Source organism: Molossus molossus, unplaced genomic scaffold (genome assembly GCF_014108415.1).
Source record: "Molossus molossus isolate mMolMol1 unplaced genomic scaffold, mMolMol1.p scaffold_m16_p_18, whole genome shotgun sequence".
Lineage (NCBI taxonomy): Eukaryota > Metazoa > Chordata > Mammalia > Chiroptera > Molossidae > Molossus > Molossus molossus.
Window position 1 is genome coordinate 51,537,774 of NW_023425353.1, and position 25,301 is coordinate 51,563,074.

The window sequence follows — 25,301 nt, forward strand, 5'->3', positions numbered from 1 at the left end:
TAGCCAATGAGGGGCTTTGGGGGAGATCAGAGAGGGCAAATGTGAGTTTTCAGGGATTACTGCAGGTTGGTTGTGTCTCCCCAGGGATAACCCCATGGCTCCTGCCACGTGGCCCTCCCAGGAGCTGTTCCGAGTTCCAGTAACTGCCCTCCTGCTGGGTCTCTTCAGGCAGGTCACGGATGACTAAGGACCCCAGTCCCAGGACACCGCACCGTCCTTCACTGGCTTCCCTAAGGCCAGTTTGTGTCACAACCGTCTCTCTGTTAAACTCTCCACAGCCCCTTGTGAATGTGGCACTGGCCTCTTGCCAGAATACTGACTGGTAAACTTGCCCACTTTATAGGTTACTTTCCTGAACTCTGTCCTTCTGGGTAAGTTATGGGATTTGATTCTATCATTATCTGATTGGCAATGCTCAGTCAGTTGTGAGGGGTACATTCGGTAATGTGTTAATCAAAATATTTAATGCTAGTGGTAACATTTTAAAAAGTAATAATATTAATCTATAGGAACATTTGTCTACCATTACCTTGAAGTAATAAGAAAAAGATGCTCCATCAACGGATAAATGGATAAAGAAGATGTGATTATATATACACACTGAAATATTATTCATCCATATAAAAGAATAAAATTTTTCCATTTGCAACTAAAGGGATAGAACTTGAGGGTATTATAGCAAGTGAAATAAGTCTGACAGAAAAAGGTAACTACCTTGGGTTCTCCCTTATATGTAGAATCTAAAACAATAAAAAATAAAACAAAACAAAAATAACCCAAGGTGATGGATCTAGAGAACAGGCTGGTGGTTGCCTGAGGCAGCAGGTTGGGGGTGGGCGGAATGGGTGAGGGGTCAGGAGGAACACATTTCCGGTTAGAAAATGAATGTCATTGAGATGTAACATACACCATGCTGACTACACTTAGTAACACTGTATTGCCTATTGAGGGTGGCTTGGGAGGGTAGATCTTGAAGTTTCTCAACACAAGGCAAATTTTTTTGTAACTATGTAGGGTGACAGATGTCAGGGGGACTATGCAATACATACAAATGCTTAATTATTATGTTGCACACCTGAAACTCGTATAATGTTATATGTTGTTATACCTCAATTTAAAAACAAAAGAACAGAAATGAGACCACTTCAGAGCATGGGCATCCTTGACTGCCTTGGGCCCCCAGGACTCCGCCTGCCCATCCTGACAGCCCACCCCTCCCCAGACCATGGGGCTCATGTATTTGCGTTTCCAAGGATAAGAGTTTCTCCATGAGTGACAGCGAAGAAAAGTCTACAGAGAAGGAGAGAATGAACTTGCTAGCAAAGGAGGAGAGCTGCATTGTCCACTGCAGTAGCCACAGGCCACACGTGGCTGACGAGCTGTTGAGCGGGCTGCTCGGAGCTGAGATAGACCTCCAAGGTTTGCCGTGTCTGGTTCTCCGCTGTGGAGAAGGAGCTGAAGCTGGCGCTCTGTGAAATCATTCGTCAAAGACGGACAAGAACAGTCACAGTATTTAATGAAGAGGCAGAAATGCAAGAGAGGCAACAGCAAATAATGTGTGAAGGTAAGAAAGTAAATATGTCAAGGGTAAAGAAATCTAATGGGAGTGTGGAGAATTTGGAAAATTATGGCTGAGAAGCAGCTTAGTAATTAAATCAACACTTAGTCAACCCACTTAATTATTGTGACATATACAAGGTGCCTAATACTCAGAATTTTTGTTGTAAATTCCTCTTTAAATTAATAGGTTGGATCACATAACGGAGAGCGCATCTAATTCAGCAAGAGTGAAACTGGGTATCGGGGAGGTGAGACGGTCACACTATTAATTAGAGTCAGGACCCACATTATGATCCAGGTCTTCAAACTCTTGATTGCTTTTTAATTTTCTTTTTCTGAAACAAATTAAGACAGACGAAGAGCCAGGAGCCGGCAAGCGCCTACAGAACCTCGAAGTTCTAGAAGACCAGTAAGGCTTATCCTTCAGCCGCAGAGCTTTGAGTTCCATTTTCATTGTTGCTGTTATCATGAAGTGCCTTAAAAATACAAATTAGATGACTAGAATCAGGTGCTCTATCAGTTAGAGTTTGTCCCCAGAGCAATTAGCAGTCAGAGCCAGCTCCCTGTGGGAAGGATACTGGTGGCAATGGAGAGATAGGAAAACGGTAGTGAGCATGCCTGACGATCTGTGATGCCTGGTGGGTCGGACATGCCTGACGATCTGTGATGAACGGTGACAGGCTCCGGCTCTGCTCCAGTTGGGCAGACTTGTGAACCGGGAGGGATTCCTTTATGCTCCCTGAACTCCGAGACCTTTGTGCCCATCCCCAGGCAGCTGAAGACTCCCTTTTGCACTTCACCCTTGGCTTTTCTCCGTGTTTCACCATGACGCAGAGTACGCAACATACAAAACTACAAACCGTGCAGATCGGTGCATCTCTAGAGTCACAGAGCTGTTGCATTTGTAGTTTGGTATGTAACCATGTGATTAAGGACCCTCTCTCCACTAGCCTCTAAGCTCCTCATAGACCAGGCTTCTGTAGGTTTTCAGTCACCACTGTTCATAGGACCCAGCAGGATATGGGAATAGAATAGTCTTTCTGTAACCACTTACCTTCACATAGAAAAATAAGTCACCAGACAGAACCTCCTCACTTTCCTTGTCAGCCTCCAAATTTGCCTAAAATGTTTCCTAGCCTTCCTCTCTCCCCTTCTGTTACAGTAGAAGAACCCTTGGTCCCAGCTCTGGCTGATCCCTCCACGTGCATTTCGGGTTACAACCTTCCCACCTTCCCATAAGTCTGCTGTTGACTGGTCTCTCTCCAGTTTATGTCTGTCTTCCTGTCCTCTCGGCTCCTTACCATTAAACTGAAAAATACTGGCGTCTCCATCACGTTTTTTCTGTACACCTTTTTCCGGCTACCACCCTTTCTCACTCACCCTTTACTGGTAAACGGTTGACACGTGTCCACACTCGCTGTTTTTGTTTTCTCACCACTTATTCACCCTTCGGGTCCCTCACAGAACACTGTTTGTGCCAAGGTCACCAATGACCTCATCACCAAACCCAATGGCTACTTTTAAGTATTTCTTTAACTTCATGTCTCAACAATATTTGCCTACTGTGACTAAGTGTTAATTAGTGTCTACAACTCTTGGGGGAATGGGGTGGGGTGCAGTCTGAGGGGGAGGGGATTGGGGAAAACACTAACCCCTGCATTATGCAAAGACCAACTGTATTTAAAAGTATAATCCAAGAAAATACCCCAAAGGAAAATAAATCCCAGAATCTACATACTGAAAGACTGGCCAGGTGCTCAGGACTGTCAACTCTAAGCCATAATCTAGAAACAGTTTTAGACTTTAAGACATAAAAAAAAATAAAATAATGACATGAATCTCTCAGTAAAATAACCAAGTCATTTGCAAAAGATAAAAAATCAGGTTTCCATCAGACTTCTCAACAGCAACGTGCAAAGCAAAATAAAATTGGAGCAGCGTCTTCTTGAAAGAAAGTGTGAGCCAAGGACTTTTATTTTTAATCCTGGCAAACTTGTAGAATCAAAGATATTGAAAAGCAAATTTAAACCTGTAGGAACTTAAAGAATACTGTATTCATAAGTTCTTGGAAAATGTATTAGAAGATAACCAAGAGATAATTGGAAAATGAGCAAATTTTAAATACATATAATGTGTGCCTGTGTATATACACATATACTACATACATATTTGCAGATCTGAGACAAAAACAAAGGTGGTAATAAGGGTGGGAAATAGTTTCTAAATGTTTTCTGATTCAATGACATTGAAACAGCCCAACTGAAAAATGGGAGAAGAAGGGAGGAAGACAGGAGAAAGTAGAATGAGCTCATGGACTGTCACATAAGTTATAAGTGAGACACAAAGGATATCACTGAAAGATGACAAGTCAAGTAGTAGAAGCCTAAGTAAGAAAAAGGGAAAACAAGGTGTAAAAGTTATGAATATACAGGAAAATATTAGAACAAAAATACATACCTTTTCTAAAGGCCAAAAAAAGTAAAAAAATTTTTGAAAGTAAAAGCAGACTACCTAGAGAAAAAAAGACACAAAAAATAAATAACAAAGTGCACAAAGTGGACGAAACATATGTAAGAGTAACCTAAAGACACACAACATTAATGTAGATGTTATGAAGACTTACTGGTCTTCACACCCTAATCACTGAAAACGGACCTTCCCAGGCACATGAGGAGAAACTGATGTGTTTACAAATAAGCCATAATACATTCTACAAAGTAGAAAGATAAATAGCATTCTCTGATCACATTGCAGTAAAACAAGAAATAAATTATAACAGTGAAAAAGGAGAACAAAGCAGATACTTCAATCTGAAAATGGAAAATCTCTATAAACAACACGCACAACACAAATCAAAATTAAGAATGTCTAAAGACAATGGCAATGAAAACACTAGCTGGATAGTGCCGGGTGAAGATGATAATGATAGTGCCAACAGCAATGATAGCGGTTTATCTACTATTTATTGACTACTTGGTACTAAGTATGTGAGCTAGAAAATGTCCCATACATTTAATTTAGTTCTATACATATGTATACATAAACGTAACTACATAGAAACATGTATTAGGGATTATGTATTAGTTGGCTGGGGGTGCCACAGTAAAGTACCACAGAGAACAGAAATTTGTTTCTACACACTCATGGAGGCTGGAAGTCTGAGAGCAAGGTGTCAGCGGGGTTTACTTCTTCGGACGCCCCTGTACTCGGCTTGTAAGTAGAGGCTCCTGCCACTGTCCTCCATGGTCTTCCCTCTGTGAGTGCCTCTGTCCTACTTCCCTTTTTTATAAGGACACCAGTCATACTGGATTAGAGTCCCCCCACATGACCTCATTTAACCTTGGTGATCTCATCTCCAAATACAGTCCCATTCTTAGGTACTGGGGGTGAGAGCTACAACACATAAATTTTCTTTTTCTGTGGGGTGTGGGGAGCACTATTCAGCCCATAACAAATCATACACACTTTTCAGTTTGTTTCTTTCTCCTCCCTCCCTCCCTTCCTTCTCTTTCTTTCTTCTTTCTTTCTTCTTCTCTTTCTTTTTTTTTTCTTTCTTTCTTTCTTCTTTCTTTCTTTCTTTCTTTCTTTCTTTCTTTCTTTCTTTCTTTCTTTCCTTCCTTCCTTCCTTCCTTCCTTCCTTCCTTCCTTCCTTCCTTCCTTCCTTTTTTCTTTTTCCTTTTTTTCTTAATTCCCTACTCTGTTTTTCATTACTACATTCTCAAATGTCTCCTCCCCCAAAGTAATCTATGTATGCGTATTACCATGTATATGTTATTTTTTCCAACTCACACTGATTATAAACACACATACACATTAATTTATAAGCATGCATACATACATATTGAAGGGCTTTCAAAATGTACCAAGAATGACAGGATTACTGCTCTGCATTTTATTGTTCTGCATTTTATTTTTCTTGCTCAATCATACCTCATGAAAATATCTCCATGACAAACTCTCATTCCTTCTGAGGGCTGCACAATATTCCAGGGACAAACGTTCCCGAGCACTCGTGTGTCCCCTGATGACGGGTGGGCACTGGAAGCAAGCTGTGCAAACACCCGAGCACACACGTCCTTGTATACTGATGCTTTCTCTTCTTGGAGATGGATTCCGGAAGTGGGGTTTCCGGTCTGAAGACCGCACATATTTGTAATTTCAGTAGATGCGCACATTGGTTTCCAAAATTGCTATAACACTTCACATCCCCCACGAGGCAGGATATTCTCTCCCTTTCAAAGCTCAAGAAGCTACAGTGCAGAGCAAGTCAGGAATGTGCTCAAATTCATCAGTGACAGAGCTGAAAACCAAACTCACCTGCCAGGTTCCAAATCAGCGCTTTCTCCGCCTCTGTACCCAGCCTCCCCAAGTGACCAGCACCTGTCCTTCGCCCGCCAGGTGATCTCTTTCACTCAGCAGGGCCCTCCCTGCAGCCAGCTGGCCCACAGCTGCTGGGCTTGTACTATTTACAACCTGCAACAGCCCGCTCGTAAGGCGGAATGATGTACAATTTGTAAGAATAACGAGACTCCAGGAGCAGAAGGGGCTGCTAGAGCTTGATGTCATGAACGTTTGTCTGAGGGGTCACGAGAGATCACTACTACGATGTGCAATGAGAAAAATGGAGACTCTTCTCCCTGATGAAACACGTTATCCAAGTAAATGCTCTATGAAGGTAGAAAGAAGGGGGAAAGAGAGGCAGCTACTGGGGTCAGTTTTGTTACACATCTCTACTCTTTTATTCTTTTTGTAAGTAACTAACAAATGTGCCATCCACTTAGTCCTGCTTCCTAGATTTTTGCAGGAGACAGAGATGGGGAGAGAGAGGATGAAAGCAGCATTAATTTTAGGGACAAGCAAGCCGGAGTATCTTTCTGCAACAGCTGTTGTCATTGGAGGTCATTTTGGGCACCCAATTAAGCCTCTGGACATGTGCACTGAAAAAGGTTAGCTGTAATAATTCAAACTGCATCATTGTAACAACATCCTGGCCAAATACATTTGAGAGAAAACAAACAAATTTCTGTTTTGACCACGGAGGGGTATCAGCGTGAAGTTTGAATCCGGTCATGGTGTAGAGGGAAGAGCTCCACCTGTTTGGGAGTTCCATCAGGAGAGGTGTAAATAACACTTCACTCTGTCCTCGCAAAAACAGAATAGACAGTGATCCGGTTGACAGGAGAATGGTCAGATAGGGCCAAACTATAGCACTCAACAGCAATGGGACAGGAATGTTTGGGTCTCTGTGGCAGACAGAAAACTTGTAGAAAAAAAAAAATTAAAGTAGAAAATATCAGAGTGACCCAGTTCTTCATGACTGGGCCATGTTGCATAATCCTGCTGACCTTCAGCTTTCTTTTAAACGGTTTTTTAAATAATGGAGCTTTTGTTTCTTTTGTCTTCCATTGAATAACTGTTATAGTCATTGGAATGAAGGTTTTATTTTGAATTTTAAAATAACCAGGAAATGGAGATTAGCGAAACAAAAGGTGGAATCCATCCTTGTATTTTGAGTCAATGGGCAGTCAGTTTCAGTTAGTTTCATATTTGCTTCATTTTCTTCCACTACATGTGTAGCTTTCTACCTGACCAGCGATGTCAGTGACAAATATGTGTATAGCAATTTCGACTTTTTCTAAGAGCAGTCTTCTTACAACTTCCCAATGGGGTAGACAACCTAGGTGTAATTACCCGCAATTTGCAAGTGTACCTACCTATTAAGTCACCTAATCAGGGTCACTTAGCCAGTAATAGTCTCAAGAAGGACCTAAGCCTCCATAGCCTAGTCCAGGCACATCTGGCACAAACAGCAACTTAGAATCAAAATCGGTGTGCATCACCTTGTGTGAAAGTCCCGGGTGACCGCAAACAATCAGTAGTGCTGTTCGAGAAGCCTCATGAAGCCCTCAGTGCCGTGAAGGGATGGCAAGGCCTGCCATGGGCAAGGAGAGGGGCATGCTAATATACATGCTGTGTATTTCCGAACTCCGTGAGACCCTTAACTCTCATTTGACCATAATCTTCACTTGTGACCGGTTTCATCGACCCGATCTTATGGTCACTTCCTGGATCATCTCCTGTTTCCTTGTGTCTGTCTACAGCCTCCTCGTCTCCATTTTTCTCCCCACCCTTGTTCTTTCACTGCAGAAATACCCCAATTCCTTGACCACCTTCTTACCAGTCTGCCTGACTCCACGATTCATGAATTCAATTAGTCTTCTAAGATACTAAACTCTTTTGCTCCTCTGACGTCAGCAACTCTACTTGAACATTTCCTACTGTGAATAAGTCCACTCAGCTTTTCTGCAAGCCCGAGCCCGGCTGAAGTAAACGTCTCCATGTATAAATCTAAGTGCCACGAACAAATATTTGATGTTCAGTTCTGACTCGTCCATCTGTGTTGACTTTGAAGCTGTTTCCTCCTCATTGATCAGCGGACTGTCATGCTGCCCATCACTATGGGTTGCACAATGTGGCAGTACTGTTGGTCAGCATCCCTTCTCATTCCCATCACAGGTTATCTCAAACCTTCAGAACAAGCCTAAGTTACCTAACAAATACCCAATTTCCTCACCCGTTAGCAAAGATGACTTCATAGTCCATTAATAATGCAAAATCCTGACATCGGTGGACCACACTCTCTCAACCCTCAGCCTCAAGAATTGTCTCCCTCCACTTCCCTCCTTCTCTCCTTCCTTCTCTCCTCCAGTCGCGGGCCCTCGGTTCGACAGCTGGCCCATGCCCTGGTAAAGCTCCAGATGACATTCCCCACTACACTAGTCAATTCCTTTCTTCCCTCAAATCTTAAACCTCTCCCTCTCCATTGGCCCCTTCCCCCTGACTTATGAACGTGTCCAGATTTCTCATGCTCAGAACGCAAAACAGAACAGAACCCTTATGTAACAGGCCACCCATCTGTTCTTGACCCCTTCCATTTCAGGTGCAGCAGCACGGCTTCAGGCTGCTGAGATCGGCACCTTTGTCTGAGGGCGTCTTTGGTCACCTGAGTCCACCTCCTTGCATTCAGCAATCTGAAAATTTCCATGGACTTAGTAAACAGCCTCCCACCAGTGTTAATGGTCATCAGTATATAAATAGCCCAGCTCCCTAATCCATCTGGTGGGATAAACTTTAAAGCATATGTCTAATAATTTTGACCAAGCGTTCTCCAATAGGATTAAACTCTAGTTGTAACTTGGCTTTAAAAGAGACTTGTTTTTATGCTTCCTCTTTCCCTACTTTAGTACTTCTCTAGAGGTATTTCCTGGGGTTCCCTCCCAAATACACTAGTGCTTGCACTTGAAATCATGTCCAGAGTCATCCTCTAGGAAGACCCAAACCAAGACACGCTCCCTTGACCCTTAGTCTACACCTCGTCACCACACACCATTTCACACCTTCACTGCTAATATTTTTGAACAATAATCATATGGTGAAGAAGTTACATTTCACTACTAGCACAAAGAACCCAAAATAAAAAATAAGGGTTTTCTTTTTCTCCAGGAACGATACATTTGGACTTGGGAATTCTTGGACAGTCATGGTCGCTCCAATGTCAACAGGGAAACAGGCTCCTTCTGCCTTTCACTCAGTGGCCCCTCACATGCCCTAGGCAGCTTGTGGCCTTCAGATGGCTGAACCCCCTCCAGTACTACCTTCTAATATGAGGAAGGAAAAGTAGAGATGGATGGGCAGGATGCACAAGGCCCGTGACAGCCTTTTTACCAAAAACTTGCCCAAAATACCAGGCAACATCTTCTTACATCTTATTTGACCAGAATTTAACTTCAAAGGAAACTGAAAAAGTTGTTTATTTAAAAATAATAATCTGGGCTTTTGTGTCTTCTAACAATATTGGTATTCTCTTATCTAAATAAAAATGGGGCCCTGGCCAGTTTGGCTCAGTAGTTAGAGTGTCAGCCTACAGATATATGTCTATATCTTCCTCTGTCTCAAAAGAGATTTCTCAGAAAATGCTTATAAAATTTCTATCACTTTAATGAATAATTCTTGTAAATGACAAAAGTAAGAATGCCAGTACAACAGCGCATCATTCTGGTCAAGAGCATGCACCTTGGTTGCTGTTTGATCCCCAGCCCTGGCTGGGGTCTTGCAGGAGGCAACCAGTCTATGTGTCCCTCTCATGTCGATCTTCCTCCCTCCCTCCCTCCCTCCCATTCTATCTAAAAATCAATCAAAAATATCCTCAGGTGAGGATTAAAAATAATAATAATAAGGGTATTGGGTAGAAAAACAGCCATCTCTACTGTAGGAAACTATAACCAGTTACAGTTTCTCAAACTGTTATCATCTGATTTTCACCACTCTTAAAAATATCTCTAAACAATGACTGTCTCCTCTTATAAACAAAAGATAATTCTCCGTCCATTTCTTATCTACTTCCTGATTTTTCATCAACTCCCCCGGCCCTATTTACCACATCTGGACAGATTTTCCTGTATTGAAGTGAATTTAAAGGTCCTTATCCAATCTCTCGGCATTCCAAGATCACCCATTTTATGCTAGAACTAGTTAGGAAGGGATGGAGAACAAAGATTGATGGGAGAAGGACGTCACACTCTTCCCAGATCTCCCCACATCTCTCTCTAATATTTATCTATTTAGCGTGTGTGCACCCCCCCACCCCACCCCCCGGGACACGGACGTGTTTCACCTCCAGTGGTTTTCTTTCGGAGGACCCCTCGCACTCTGCCCATGAACAGAGCGCTGGAGGCACGCGGCCCCCTCTGGGAGCCCGGTAGAAAACTCCAGCTCCCTTGCCTGGGAGAGTGACAACGGTGAGGTGTGACACGGAGCTCAAAGCTCCCTAGGGGGTCAGGCTAAAGTTGTCTTCTGTGGGGCTTCTCAGGAGATCCCAGCTCCGCAGGCTGCTCCCTCCCCGCCTGGCTTCCTCGCCGCCAGCCTTCACGGACAGCACTTCCTCCATAAATCACCCGCACACTTCGAGGGCAATCAATGTGAAAGCAATTGGGTAATAAATACGTGCTGGACAGAAGAAACTGGATGAAAGCAAACAAGTCTTTCAGAACGTATTGCTGCATTAAGAAAGCTTTGGAGGTTTCTGTATTACCTTTCTAAGAATTAGCATGTTCTTTCTGGATAGTAATATTTTGCCACAGTTCACAAAGTCGGAGAAATCTAACTGCAATATTTGCTTAAATGCATAGTTTTTCTGACACGTATTCATAAACCACAGATAAAATCAGGTAAATAATTTCAACGCAAAAAACGATGCGCTGTTGTACCGGCATTCTTACTTTTGTCACTTACAAGAATTATTCATTAAAGTTCTAGAAATTTTATAAGCATTTTCTGAGAAATCTCTTTGGAGACAGAGGAAGATATAGACATATTATCTTTGTATAAACCCATTCTTTCTTTCCTGGGGAAGAAAAAAACAAATAGTGCTGAATTCTCTAAAATTTATTTTCCCTCTCGTGTGATGGTGCCAGTTATCAATATATTGCCTCTCAGCTCCAAGGTCACCCTTTTTGCCTGCTCCATGGTAAGGGAGGTGGACCTATTAATAGTTCAATGACAGCCAGTATGATGCTAAGCCTTATCGGCAGAGAGCTCTGAGAGAACTCTGGGGAAAGAAGAGGGTCCCTCTTCCCAGCACTGGTGTACCCCCTTGTTGTCCTAGTTACATACCCGCAATGTGAATGGCTTTTTGCGGCGGTGTTGCCCAGAGCGCGCAGTCAGAGTCACCGATCAGGATGGCATTTAGCATCATTCCTAAGAGCAACTCATGGCTCCCAGGTACCAGCTCATTTGCTGGAAATTTCCTGATGGCACTTTCTTCCCGAGGAGTAAACAGCACCCCACCACAATTTTAGGAGGCATACCCGAACCTTTCCAGCTGTCCCACCTGGCTTTCCAGAAAGGCAATGCCCCCCACTCCTCACCCCCCTTGGAGGCTTTCTGGTGAGTTTCCTTGGCATCCTGGAAGGTGGGTTCTGTGCCTGCCAGGCTCAGCATCATCCCACGGATGGTGGACACCACAGCACAGCCAGCTTGTGATGGCGACCCAATGGCTGCAACCACACCCTTGCCAACAAGTTCTGAATCCCAGCCTTGGAAGAATATCCCCTCTCAAGTTCATTCTTTCCTTGATACCCTCCCTCAGCTCTAGGGTATCTGTAAAAGGAGGGTTTTTTTTTCCTTATCTTAGCCAATTCCCTATTATTCCATTCCCCTGTTAATATTTTTTTATATTAAACTTCCCTTGTTCTGTCTTCTGATAGGAATCTAACTAATAATGTGACAAAATAAAGCAAAATACCTAAATCTTAAAAATGGAAAGTTCTCTAAATGTGTCAGTTCGTTGGAGGTTTTAAAATAAATAAATGAATGAATGTGTTTAAATAGGTTGTGCCCTTTAAATCTCTTTTTCTAAAGTTATTCTCACACTCTTTCAATGGTTTTCAATTTGAGGCAAAAACAAAACAAAACAAAACAAAAAACGGTGCCAGTCCCAGCAGCAACCACTCAAATTTTCTTTTTTATCTTAACCGTGTGGCTACATGGCCCTATGGCTGGATACGGTTGACAGAAAGAAATCTGAGCTGTCGCTCTTGGAGCATTTACGGTGCTCAGCACTTGGCAAGCGGACATCAGGTTTAATTCTCAGCAGAGCTGTGCAAGGTCCGCAGCATCTTCCTGCCTCACAGACGAGGAAACTGAGGCACAGAGATACGAACCAATCGGACTAGTGTTTCACAGCAGGTACGTGTTCCAGCTGAGGTCTAAACCTGATGTGTGTGTCCAAAGCCTCCCCCCTGTTTCCATGGCATTCCATGAAGACACAAGATAAAACTTTTCAGATCTTCATTAATTAGTTATTTCAATATTTTCCCAACATTAGCTGGGTGCCTGCTATGTTTCAGGTACATACCTCATGCTAGGTTAAAAAAAAACAAATACACCCAGAGCCCTTGCCCTCAAGGGGTTTCCATTTTCAACCCACTTTTCTCAGCTGCATGGCCTTGGCCATTCATTGCCCTTTGCCCCCTTCCAAGAGCCTTCAATTTTCAACAACCTGTGCCTGGAGCGGCACTTGCCCAACGTTATGGGCCACCTCCGGCTCCCGTGCTTTGCAACACTCTCAACTGTATTTGCTTGTTGTCCTGCTCCCTGTCAGGTCCCTGTGCCTCAGGACTCAGCCTCAGCCTATTCCTTTAATTAAGTGCTGATCCATTGGGGCTGCTGACCCCTGACCTTCAGCTCTTCCACATCTTAGCTTCTGACACCAATCTCTACACCTGCTTTCGGTGTGCGACGTTCCAGGACCCATGGCCACCAGCCCTGAGCCTGTCTTCCTGGTCAAACAGGAGCATGGACGTTCTCTAAGAGCGGACGGTCCATTTCACCGGATGCGGGGGTAGCTGCCTCCTAGCCGGGGGCACAAGCAGGGCAACGCCTTTACAGAGGCATCTCTTCCCCATGTCCTTCTTTTCCCAATCGTGTCTCCTCCTCTTCCCCAGGGTCCCTCGCTCATTACCGGGATGGGTTCCGCTCACCTTCCATCTCCACTTTCAGCATGAGCCCTTCCCGGTACTCTCCCTGCCGGGCTCCAGGAGAGGTGGCTCCGCGGGGCTGCCTGCAGCACTGGGCTGTGGTGGCGGATTCCCTGCACCCCCGACAGAGACCAAGAGCATCTGGAGTGCAGGGACCGTGTTGCATGAGTGTGTACCGCAGGCCCAGCTGTGCTGCGTGGTAGGCACTTACTCCTTGGGGAAGGAGAATGGGAGAACGGGAGGAAAGAAGAGAGAGAAAAGGCAGGAACGGAGGAATGAAGGCAGGAGGGGGGAGAAAAAAAGGAAATGTATTTGTTGTCTCTCTTACCCATTTGTATGGCATTATGTCATCTCAGTTGAATTAAGTTTCTCCTCTGACATTTAGAATATTCTAAAAACCCTGTTTTAGGTGGCTCCTGGCTGAGTCTTGGTTCCAGCCAGTGACTCGACTCAAAAAAGGAAGGAATAAATCCACCATCATGGCCACTGCCACAGTCGAAATGACATCCGACATAGTTAACACTCAGTGAGTTTCTGTTACGTAGCAGGCCCCCTGCTCAGCATCCTCTGTGCACTATCTCATTAATCACCAAAATCACTCGATGAGCAGCTACTGTTTCTGTTTCCATGTAAGGAAATGGAAGCTTGAGAGGTGAAGGGACTTGCAAAGGTCATGCTGTTGCTGTTGTAAATAGCAGTGCTGGGATACTAAATCAGGCCCTTAGACGCCAAGCCAGACGTCTAACCATCACTCCGTGCTGCATCTGCGAGGAGGGGCTGTACCTGTTCATGCCTGAGGCACACAAGACGGCAGCATAGATCCTAAAGAGGGAGACCTATCAACTGTGATCATTACAGGTGTTTAAAGCTCCACCGAACCCACGTCAGCCAACACGTGACCACATTTCCTCACAGAAGCCAAGTAAAAGTCACCCCCTAGCCAAAACCTGCCCACTGATTTGGGTTGGGGTGGGAGGGGGAACAAAACAGCAGGAAGAAGTGAATGGTATAATTTGCACCATGTTCCACGACCACGAAATGAAAAGTAATAAAATGACCTTTGCACTCAATTGGGAGGCATCAAATAGTCTATCATAAAGAAAATATTGCAAGAGTGAGGCTTTCGGGCAGAATCGATTCCCCAACAGCCTGAAGAGATTTTTGTCTCAGGTTGTAAATGTCTGTCCTCCACTAAACAAGTCGCCCACACTAAGTAGGGGGAAATACATTAGGTGGAGAAGGCATTTCCGAAAGGAGGGCAAATGAGTTTTGAACAGCAATGAAACAAGCTTCATGAGAGTTGGTTCCCAAATTAAATGGTTGGTATGATGTTCACTTTGATTCCCGGTATATCAAAATATGAAATGCTATTTGCATGCATTTCCACAGCCTGTCTCTCTGTCACACGGCACTGCTTTGACAAGCACGCCGTGCTAGGAGGAAATAGCACACAAGGGGAGGTGGGCTGCCTCGGGACCTAGCACATGGGAGTCTCTGCGACTTGCTTAAAATTATTCAAAGATCAATGCAAAGAGACGTGTCTTGTTATCTCTCCCCTAAAATTGTTCTGCAATCTCCTGGAGAGGAAAAGATGAGAATTTTCAGCCTGGAGTCCTCAGCTTTAGAAACTCTCCACCTTGGTTCTGCACACATCAAATTTCAGAATGGTTTCCACTCGGAAGTGATTCATTCTCAGAGTGACTGGTCATTTGTTGGCTGCAGGCAGTAGGACACCACAGGAAGGACTTACTCCCAGCCCCTTGTAGACAGATGGGACTACACATCAACCATATACCGCTCACTGTTTGCCGATATGGCCACATCTCTTACCCCTCCCTTTGCTGTGGGTTGGCAGCTCCTCCCAGCAGGAGATACATTTGATTTTACCTCCTTTTGACTTTTGTGTCTGGTTTTACCAGTAAAACGTTGTAGAAGCCACACTGATTCAGAGGCTGGGCCTCAAGCACCTGACTCCACCATGTGAATAAGCCAAGCCTACCTGCTGGATGGAAACCATGTGGACTAGAGCCAATGAGCCCAATTGTCCCAGTTAAAGCCTCAGAGACAGGAGCATACTCAGCCAACATGGGTAAACCTGTCCACCTAGCCTGCAGCTAATCACAAGGGCCCTGCCAAGACCAGAACTACCAGCTAAGACTCAACTAAATTGCTGACCCACAGAATCATGAGTTAAATTAATGATTTCTGTTTTAAGATTAGTGATTTTTTTTTTTTTATCCTCACCCGAGAACATTTTTGCACCTGTCTTCAGAGAGAGGGGGAGGAAGAGAGGGAGGAAGAGAGAAAGAAACATTGATGTGAGAGAGACACATCGAGTGGCTGCCACCCACACAACTCCAAGCAGGGTGAGAAAGAACTGCAACTGAGGTACGTGCCCTTAGTGGGAACCGAACCCAGGACTCTCTAGTCCGCGGGCCGACGCTCTAACCGCTGAGCCAAATAGACCAGGGCAAGATTGGTGATTTTTTGGGCAGAGGAACTAAATAGACACCTCTCCAAACAGGACTTACAAATGGCTAAAAGACATATGAAGAAATGCTCAACATCGCTAATCATCAGAGAGATGCAAATTAAAACAACAATGAGGTATCACCTCACACCTGTCAGAATGGCCACCATTAACAAATTATCAAACAACAAGTGTTGGCGAGGGTGTGGAGAAAAGGGGACTCTAGTACACTGCTGGTGGGAATGCAGACTGGTGCAACCACTATGGAAAACATTATGGTGTTACCTCAAAAAATTAAAAATTGAACTTCCATTTGACCCAGTGATCCCACTTCTAGGAATATACCCTAAGAAGCCTGAAATACCAATCAGAAAGAATATATGTACCCCCATGTTCATAGCATCTCTATTTACAATAGCTAAGATCTGGAAACAGCCCAAGTGTCCATCAGTAGACGAATGGATAAAAAAGCTGTGGTACATATACACAATGGAGTACTACGCAGCTGTAAGAAAGAAAGATCTCTTATCCTTTGAGATGACATGGAGGGACCTGGAGAGTATTATGCTAAGCGAAACAAGCCAAGCAGAGAAAGACAAGTATCATAAGATCTCACTTATTTGTGGAATATAATGAACATAACAGTCTGAGGAATGGGATAGTCCCAGAGACGTGGAAGTGGGATACAGACTGACAATGCCCAGAAGAGGGTGTGAGAGGGAGAGATAAACCACAGAACTTATATGCATGTATGCATGAACAGTGGACATGGACAACAAAGCTGGGGACAGGGCAGGGAGGGAGAGGGAGTTGGGGAATCAATGGGGGAAAAAGGAGAAACATCTGTAACAAAAATAAATAAATTAATTTAAAAAAATAAAAAAGTCAAGGTTTCATGTATTAAATAAAAATTTAAAAAAAGATTGGTGATTTTTTCAAATGAACCATAGGTAACTGATACACCTCCTCAGAATTAATTCTGTCTTTGGTAGGAAGCCTGAAAAAAGTCCCTCCCCAGTACTAAGAGCTGGGAGGGCCCCGGCTATGGACCAGCTGAATGATGATGGCCTCAACTTCTCTGGTCCTGGAGCTAAAATTGGAGCTTCTACAGAACAGAGCTCAGGATGCTCCATGAACCAGATCATGTCCAGGTGCAAAACACAAATCACAAGCATGGAACCTAAACACCAGATACCAACGACGACTCCAGAGGGCATATGTGGGAAACAGGCAGAAGGTGAGAGTCAAGGAGAGGACGGCTCTCCAGGGGCTGCCTCCGACGCTGCCGTGTGCTCCTTGGGCACAGACTGCTGGGCTGCTCACCAGCCTCGGGCGCACAGGAAGAGCTCAAGAGATGTTTGCAGAGTGAAGATGTAACCTGGTAACTCATACATGTGACTTGCCTCTCTGCTTCTGCTGCTGAGTACACAAGAAGCATGGGGCTTCCCTCCCGCAGTGAATATGCCCACATGATAGCTGAATCCACTACTTAGAAGAAATAAACAAAAAAATCGTTACATAGCACTTTCGGTGGGTTAGTACTGTTGCAATCACTTCACAAAAAATGATTCATTTAATTCTCCTAACAGCCCTAAGAGACAGGCATGAACTCTATACATATTTCCCCATGATGAGCTGAAGCATAGAACATTATATAGTTTGCCCAAGGACAGGCAGCTGGTGAACAGCCGAACCAGCAGTCTAGCTCTGCAGTCTGTGTGCTGACATCTCCTCATGCTGCCTGTTTTAATTTTTTTTCTTTTTCTTGATTTTTAGACAGAGAGGAAGGGAGAGAGAGAGAGAAACATTGATGAGACAGAACATCGATTGGCCACCTCTTACATGCCCCCTACTGGGGATCAGGCCCACAACCTGGGCACGTGCCCTGACCGGGAATCGAATTGGCGACCTCTTGGTGCCTGGGTTGATGCTCAACCACTAACCCACACCGACCGGGCTTATGCTGCCTGTTTTAAAATCATCACAACTGCCCTGGCCGGTTTGGCTCAGCGGTTAGAGCGTCGGCCTGCGGTCCCGAGAGACCGGGGTTCGGTTCCCGCTAAGGGCATGTACCTCGGTTGCAGTTTGTCCCCGGCTCTGGTCAGTCGTGCGGGTGGCAGCCACTCGATGTGTCCCTTCACGTCGATGTTTCTCTCTCTCTCTCTGTTCCTCTCTCCCCCTCCTACTCTACCTGAACAAAAAATGGAAAAATGTCCTCGAGGGAGGATAAAAAATAAATAAAAAAATAAAATCATCACAACTAACATAACGGACTTAAAGAGTGCTGAGGTCAACCTGTTTCTATACAAGAGCACATTTGGGCCCAAGAAATGCACCTTTCTCAAAATCATACAGTTAATGGCAGAGTCTGGGTCAGAACACACGCCTCCCGATACACACTTTTCCCCTCTATCCTACACTGATAAAGTGAAGAGCTAGTTCATGGACATCGTTATTTCCAAAGAGGCTTGGAGTTTTGAGACATCTTGAACTCTGAAGTTTAAAGCCCAGGAGCGGCAACTAACATGAAGAGTGGTAGGCAAGGGAAAGTACAAATAAATGAAACAAGTGATAGATTCTCCTGTCCCTAGATATTGAAGTTATGTCATAACGGAACATGGGTCCCACTCACAGACTGAAAGCTACCGGGATCCTGAAGCCTCAAGAACTCAAGTGTTTGTTTCAGAGGAGTCTGGTGTCCTACTCAAATGTTAGTGTGCCCATGAATCACCTGGGATCTTATTAAAAACAAATTCACTGTAGGTGGGGCTGGAGATTCTGCACTTCTCACAAAGCCCTAGGGGACAGCAGTACTGCTCGTCGGTGGACTGCACTTGGAGTCACGAGGATCTAGAGGTCTTGGAAGAGGTCTTCAAAGGAGAAATGTGAGACAACCTGAAAGTAAAACCCTACACTGTGGTCCGAGGTCATTCAGAGATCTAGGTGCATGACATATGTTAATATTAATATTCATAGGCACACATATACAATATAGTTCAGGTTTTCAAAAAGGAAAAAAATAGCCCTGGCCAGTTTGGCTCAGCGGTTAGAGCGTCGGCCTGCGGTCCGGAGAGACCCGGGTTCGGTTCCCGCTAAGGGCGCGTACCTCGGTTGCAATTTGTCCCCGGCCCTGGTTGGTCGTGCGGGTGGCAGCCGCTCGATGTGTCCTTTCACGTTGATGTTTCTCTCTCTCTCTCCCTTCCCCTCTCTCCCTCCCACTCTATCTGAACAAAAAATGGAAAAATATCCTCGGGTGAGGATAAAAAAAAAAAAAGGAAAAAATTACCCTTAAGGACTGCAAACACTACAAAAAGAAAAACAACCAGGCATTCTGTGTCTTGGGATGTGATACAGTGGGAAATACCCAAAAGCACCTATGGAGTATTTTTGCCAAAAAATCATACTCGAATCAGAGCAAACCTCTAAATCCAAAGATCAGATAGAGGAAATATGGAAGAACAAAGGAATATATTAAACACCTATGAGATACCCTCCCAAAATATATATGTGTGAGAAATCTTACAGGAAAAAATGACCTCATTTCTCCAACAAAATGTACGCAAAGAAAAGACGAGGGAGACACTTTGGCCAACCGTAGTTTAAGAATGTTGTCAGGATTCTGATTCGAATAAACCGTAAAAAAGAAAAAAGTTTATGAGACTATGTGGAAAACTTTATTACCTACTGGATATTTGATGATATTCAAGAATCATTATGTTTTCATTATAAAATGGCGTTATAGTTATTTTTAAAAACAAAACAAAAGCTGTTTTTGGATGCCACACTGACGTACGCACAACGGGGATCTGAGACCCAAGCAATCCAGTGGCGGTTGGGGGAGGACCTTAGGGGGACCCACAAAAAACAGACTGGCCAGAGGAGAAAGCCTTGAAGTTGGCGACATGAATGGGGGAAGGGGGGTTATAAGAGTAGCTTCTCTGTTTTTCTGTATGTTTAAGTTTTCCAGATTTAAGATTGTAATCAAATATATAAGCAAAGGAAGAGATGAAAGGAGTGAGTGAGGAAAGGAGGGAGGGAGTTAGAAGAGGAAGAGAGGGAGGGAGGACAGGAGGGAGAAAGGAGGGAGAGGCGGGAGAACGGAAGAGGGAAAGAGGGAAAAGAAATGTTCAAAGAGCACCGTCTCATTCAATTAGTCTTTAAGTACATTCAGCAAATTGGTGATTCCAACTTTAATCCCAGGTTAGGCTCTAGGACATTTTATTGAAATGGTAAAAGTTAAATATGAGAGGGGGAAAAAAGAAGAAGAAGAAGAAAAAGAAAGCTGAGCTCTCCCAGCCCCGCTACGGGCAGTTTGCTTAGTCTGTTCTCTCTCTATTATGGCTTCTTGACAGGCCTGTCAGGGGTTCTGCAGATATAAGGCCTCTGGATTCGGCTCAGCATTTGTCAAAGTCTCTCCTGATTCTTTACAAGATAGAAATTGTGGCTCCGATGATAGCATGGCAGGGTGAATTTATGACTGGTTAAGCGTCCATCCCCGAAAGGGATGGATTAGGCGCCCACGTCAGGCTGGGGACAGCTCTTCAGTGGAAGGTTGAAGGACTCTGGTTCAACGTGTTGCTTTTTATCAACGACAGATGAAGATATACAAGACGTGTTGGTCAGACTGACAGGGACATAAAGTCCAAAGGACTATCTTTGAATACTGTTGATGACAGAATTATCTATAGATATCTCAACATTCTGCAACAGAAGCCAGCATTCACAGGCTGAAACTTAATAGTGTTTATTATTAAACAGTGAGCTGACAAAGTCAATACGAGGAAAAGGCAAAAGCAAGTGGCTCATACAATGGTACGTGACGAAAAGTGTCTGTGGACCAACTGCACTTAAGGGCACTTGTGACAGACGAATGGGACCCTCTGGATTTTGTCATTCTCTCCTGGTCTGAGAAGCACTGACTTAAAGATTTTCTCTTACTGTAAATTCCATATGATCAATAATGTAAGTAGCTGCCAGAACTAATTGGATCTGCTAATTTGATTTTAGGGTACATTTAAAAAATTACTTTTCCAGAAGAGAAGAGGGAATACAGCAAGAACTGCATTTACCGTTTAGTAAGCATTTACTACGGTGAGGCATTGTGCCAGGTATTTTCCATACATTATCTCACTTAATAGCCACGTAGTCCTTTCTAGGTGAGTGCTAATAACCTTGATTCCTAGATGGGGTAAAACGGGGGTCCAGAGTGAGTTGGCTGGAGTCACAGAGCTGGTGAGCATCAACGCTGGGGTACACACAGAACCCCTACTGTGCTTAGTAACACAAACACTTGTTCTCAAACTGTCTGGCATGGCCCAATAAAAGGCTAAATATGGGGTTTAGTTCTGGTTGCTGTGCTTTCAGAGAGCATTAGCCAATTTTAGCCTGTGTCCAACATGCTGTGTCATTGGCCAGGCCAGTAAGCGGACAAGCACATGAAATCAGAGGAACCGGCAATTTCCCTGTCACCGTAGATGCTTAGTAAACATTTGCTGAAAGACCAACAGCGGCTTGAAGAAAAGTTCCATGGTGTCTTCTGCTTCACCCCGAAACCCTGGCTTGAAGCAATGAACAGTCGTTTCTTACTGTCCCCTCTCATGGTTCTGGGAGTTGACTGCGCATCGCTGAGTGACCCTCACTCTGGGTCTCAAGTGGCTTCAGGCACATGACGATGGCAGTGGGCTCTTCTCAAAGCTTGGCTCGCCTGTCTGGTGCCTGCGTTGGGAAGACACCAAGAGCTGGGGCTCCTCGGGCATCTCCCTTTCTCCTGAGGTGGTTTCCACGTGGTCTCTCCAGGAAGGCAACGTCCAAGGGGTTCGACTCCTATGTCATGGCTCAAGGCTTCAAAGGTAGAAGTCCCATGTGAGACCCAGAGTCTGGTGGTAGCCGTACTGGTTTTCTAAGCCACAGTGTGCCTTCCACGGCATCCCTATGGCAAAGTCAAGTCACAGAGGCCTGCCCCGTTTCCGGGGCGGGGGGGGGGGTCCTCCTGAAAGAGGAGGGGAAAGATTCTGGAAGAGCTCATTGAAGCAGAAATATCGTTGCAGCCATTTTTGTAAGATGCTATCTGTGGAACCCAGCTAAGAATATCTGGGGCAGGGGTGAGCGGCTAGACTTGCTCTCAGTGGACACAGAGGATGGAATGAAGCTAGGTTATAGAAAAAAGTAAAATGGAGACTGGTTTTGTTTCAATAAAGGAAGATGCTTTCAAGGTGTTGGATTCTGTTAATATGGATGAATTTTCTGCCACTGAAGTATTAAGCCGATGGTTAGAACCTTTCCTCTGGCTGAGTATGTCCAGAAATCTGCTAAGAGAACCGACTTAGGGGCCAGGGGCGAGAACAGGAAGCCTTCATGCGAGGCCAAAAGGCCAGAGGAGTGGGAAAAACTAAAAGCTAAAATTAAAAAACAAAACAAAACTAAAGAGCACGAGGCCCAGGCTGCCAAGTGTGGGGCTGGCAAATTACTGAATCTAGCAGAGACTGGAAATGAAAATTCACACTGGGGGTCGGAAGTAAGAGTTTGAAACCAGAGAGGAGCACATTACTCTGAGTAAAGTCGATGTGGATCTAAACGTTGGAGGAGGGGTGAAGGGCGGCCGAGTGGGTGAACGGTGACGACTCACTCTGGGGTGATTAGGGCACGTTTTGCATGCCAGCTGGGGTGCTGGGCATGTTGGAGGCGGAGGAGGGTCAGCTGCAAAGAAACCAGCCTGGCCTGCGGTACGACGGACACGGAAGAGTTAACTATAACACGGAGCTTCTGCAGCAGCACGAACAGTGAGGCACCTTCTGATGCGAAGACTATTTCATTCTCACGGGGCCAGGAGTCACGCAGCACAATGATGAACAGTCTCCAGACATTTATAAACCAAAAGTACTGGCCACGCTCCCTACACGTGATGTGAGTCTTGACAAAATATCAACTGCCCTCTGATGGCTTCTGACGAACAACAGTCCCCGCACGCCGTCTGCGGGCTGTCATGACGCCTGTGCGGGCATCGCAGCCCACGCCCTCCCACGTCAGCTCACCACACGGCTGTGAGAAGGACCATTGATTTCAGAGTCGAAAGTCATGTCTGATGAACAGCCCAGCACCCAGGAGCCATTGCATGTCTCCTGCAGCCTGGTAAAGGTCTCGGTTCAAACTGGGTTTGGTATACAGAAGAAAAGTCACAATTGTATTACGTTAATCCATCAGTCTGTCTGTCTGTCTGTCTGTCTGTCTACCTATTCATCCATTAACTAGCTAGCTATGTTTTTGGGAAAGTTAGGTACCTTTAGATAAAATAACACGGGGACAAGAAGTTAAAATATAATTGGTGATGGGCGAATGCAGATCTGGATTAATAAGGGGAACTTCATCCAGGACCACCAAAAAGACAAAGGCCCTAGCTGGCTTTTTGGGCAGGCCACTGAGTCACGTGAGCAACCGATCTCATGTGGAGGTGAAAACACGGGTGGAACAGAAGAAACTGTCGTGATCTTCCCAAGACCCGGAATGAGAGTGTGGCCAATGAGCCAGAGGCTCTATGTGGTACTGAACGAAACTGACCACTCTAAATCCGTCGGCTTGGGGCACCCATCGTAAGCAATCTGGCTCTGTTTATGGAGTGGCCCATTGGGCTGGACCCCTCAGGTTCAGAGTGCATCGATCCAAGAGCAGATACGTGAATTTAAATCCGTATTTAGAAACAGTTCAGTAGGTGGGGACTAGGATTCATGGTTTCAGCTGAGAGTCTCTCTCGACCAGTGGTAGCTAAACTGTGAAATCTGTTGTCCTTTACTCCCTAACATTCCCTTCCCTGCACAGAAGATGATGCTGTTATGAAAGTAGGTGGGAAAAAAAAAAAAAAGTCCTAAATAGAAATAGTGACCCAAAGGTTCAGAGAAGAAATGTAAATAGAGAGCCAAACTCTCATCCCTGCTTTGAATAACAGAATTTTGTAGTTGGAAGTGGCCTTAGAAATGATCTAAACCAATTTCTCATTTTATTGTCGGGAAAACAAACGCCATCGTGGAATATTTACACATCTCCTGGTCGTTTCTGTTTATGAAAGAGTATTTTCCCAATGCACACAGTGGGGAAAAAAGGGGGGGTACAGAATTTGGGCTTGCAGAATATTATTTTCCATTCTCTGCCATAAAATAATTGCTATATCTCTTGTCTCCCGTGCAGCATGACCTGGTGGGAAGGAATAAACACTGTGGGTCAGGAACTCTTTGCTCTTATCCAAGCAACATCTTCACTGGCTCCAGAACCTTCTGTCAGGTCCCTTTCTGATTTTTGTTTAGCCCAGACCTTTCAGAGTTCAGAGCACATGGTTTATGCTAAAGAAATATTTAGCGAATGAATAAATGCACTTAAGCTCTAAAATTCTGCACAGTAGTAAAAAAAAAAAAAAGCTCTCTTGAAAAGGGAAGTTGCTTCATCTATCAGAATATGAATATATTCAAACTCCTGGATTTCTGTTATGATAAATGTACAGTAATTTTGCTAGAAATACTTTCAAAAAAGGCAATTAATTTAAGGGCACCCTGACGCCCCAGAGATGTTCATTCATATCACTCAATTTAGGAAGATGAACACTTCATTTTATTCACTGGAGAGTCGAGCCTCATGGGGAAGGCTTTCAAAATTGATCTCCCTTTCAGCTTCTTAGATCCTTGCCTCTTAAAGTGAGGTCCCTGGACCAGCAGCATCAACATCAGTATTACCTGGGAGCTTGTTAGAATTACAGAAGTTCCGGGGCCCAACCCCAGGGCTTGAATCTGCATTTTAGCAAGAGCTCCAGGTGGTCTGCAGGCAAGGGACAGCTCCAGGGAGGTGCCATAGACCAGTCCAGCAGGCTGAGATTGTTAGCGAGACGTACCGCCCCACTTTGCGGTTTATAGCACCCCTCTCCTCTAGCAAAGGGTCTGCCATGTGCACCACCTACTCAAACACTCAAGGACAAACTCCCAGTAAAGCACACTTCAAGAAGCTGTCAGAATATTTCCTCAGTTATTAGACTGAAATCTCTGCTACCAGATGTTTTTCTAAAAACAAAGATGGCCATTTCCTGTAATTCAATATATTTACCACTTAGTGAGTGCTTTGTGTTAGTACTTTGGCAAGGTTTATTCTAATCCACAAAGCCCTCTATGAGGTAGATAGGGAAGTCCACTGGATAGTCGAGAGAGTTAAAAACTAGAAAGGTTTTGTGCCCAAGGTCGCAAAATTAAAAAGTGGAAGGTCCACTTTTTAATTAAAAAAATTAAAAAGTGAAGGAATTAAAAAGTGAAGGTCCATACCCAACCTTAACCCTACAGCCCAGCATTTCTCAGGATGTGACACTCAGACCATCACATGAGAAGTCTGTTAAAATGCATGTTTCTAGGTACCAGCCTGACATGTGGAATCTCAATACCTAGACATGTTGAATCTCAGTCTCTGATGTTGAAATCCAGGAACCTGCGTTTTAGTGGTTTCCGAGAACTGGGCATGTTTTATCCATGAATGAATGGAATCCTGCCATCTTCGTATGCTGTCTCCCATCCAGTTAGGTGCTGGAAGGCAACTGGCATAAACATCTAATTCAGCCCAGGGCAGAGTGACCTATATAGACCCACTGTCCCCAGAGCAGTCCTGGTTCACGAACATCGTCACAGTACAATTACTAAGAGTGCCTTCTTTAAGTCTCAAAAAGGTCCTGGTTTGGATGATAAACTGTACGGCCACCCTGCGTTAGGGGG